Source organism: Schistocerca serialis, chromosome 4 (assembly GCF_023864345.2).
Source record: "Schistocerca serialis cubense isolate TAMUIC-IGC-003099 chromosome 4, iqSchSeri2.2, whole genome shotgun sequence".
Classification (NCBI taxonomy): Eukaryota; Metazoa; Arthropoda; class Insecta; order Orthoptera; family Acrididae; genus Schistocerca; species Schistocerca serialis.
The window spans coordinates 630,933,760-630,935,304 of NC_064641.1; positions in this window are offsets into that span (position 1 = coordinate 630,933,760).

Below are 1,545 nucleotides of genomic sequence, written 5' to 3' on the forward strand. Positions count from 1 at the left end.
GACGGCGTCGTCTTCTGGGACTGCGAAGGGGCTATTCTGCTTGATGTTCTCCCTCATTGTGCAACGATGAGGGAATGGAAGGAACGGCTATGGCGTTTTCATCGCCACAAAAACGCAAACGAACGTCTCCTTTATCATGATAACTTAAGGCCGCTCAAAAGTCTGCGCACACGAGAGGAGGTCGTGAACAACACTGGACTACTCTTCCTCATTTACCTTTCAGCCCGGATCTCGCACCTGTCGACTTTCATTTGTTTGGGGCAATGAAGGATGTCCTACGCGGGAAGCAATACATGGATGACGGGGAGGTTATTGATGCCGCACGACGTTGGTTCCGACGTCGATCTGTAGAGTGGTACCTACCTTTCAGGCGTACAGACTCTCCCAGTAAGATGGCATAAGACCGGCGCATTCAACGGAGATTGTGTTGAAAAATAGGGTTTTGTAGCCAAAGGACAGAGGGATAGTATACTGACTGGAATGTTGAGTAGAACAATTCTCACAATGAAATGAATGCCCTTAGCTGCATACAGGCACTAGTAAACGGGGACAGTTGAAAATGTGTGGGACTCGAACCCGGGATCTACTGCTTACTTGGCAGACGCTCTATCCTTCTGAGCCTCTAAGCACACAGTGGATAGTGTGACTGCAGGGACTTATCTCTGGCACGCCTCCTGCGAGACCCACATTCGCAACTTGTTGTCCTGTACTATATTCATAGTGTCCCTGCCCATTATGCTCATTACTCGCGGATTTACTGTCGATTCCCGTAAGAGTTCGGGCACTATTTGTGCATCTGCACAGAAGAAGATGGTCAAATGGCCGGTGAGCCTTAACTATATATATATATATATATATATATATATATATGTTCGAAAGAACAGATACCATCTTCATATATATAAAACAACTCTGCTTTCAGGAAAAAAAAAATGTTGCTTTACTTATCCAATATTCCTCGTAAATGCATTTCAAGCTAACAAAAAGTTTGACTAATTAGTAACGCTTACATGGTTGGAAATTGACATGACTGTGCCAGTACATGGGAGATTGTGTAAGTAGGCTGTTTAGGTTTTTTATATTGGTAACGCCACGTAGCGCTCTGTATTGAAATCACTGGCTGTGCTGTGTGCAGTCTGTGGCTGGTTGGCATTGTTGTAATACTCGCCATTGTAGTGTTGGGCAGCTGGATGTTAACAGCGCTTAGCGTTGCGCAGTTGGAGGTGAGCCGCCAGCAGTGGTGGATGTGGGGAGTGAGATGGCGGAGTTTTGGACAGAGACGGTACATTTGTAAGACTGGATGCCATGAACTGATATATATATTATGACTTTTGAACACTATTAAGGTAAATACATTGTTTGTTCTCTATCAAAATCTTTCATTTGCTAACTATGCCTATCAGTAGTTTCAATCTTTTATTTAGCTGGCAGTAGTGGCGCTCGCTGTATTGCAGTAGTTCGAGTAGCGAAGATTTTTTGTGAGGTAAGTTATTATTGTCAGTCAGGGCGATTCTTTTGTAGGGATTTTTAAAAGTCAGATTGCGT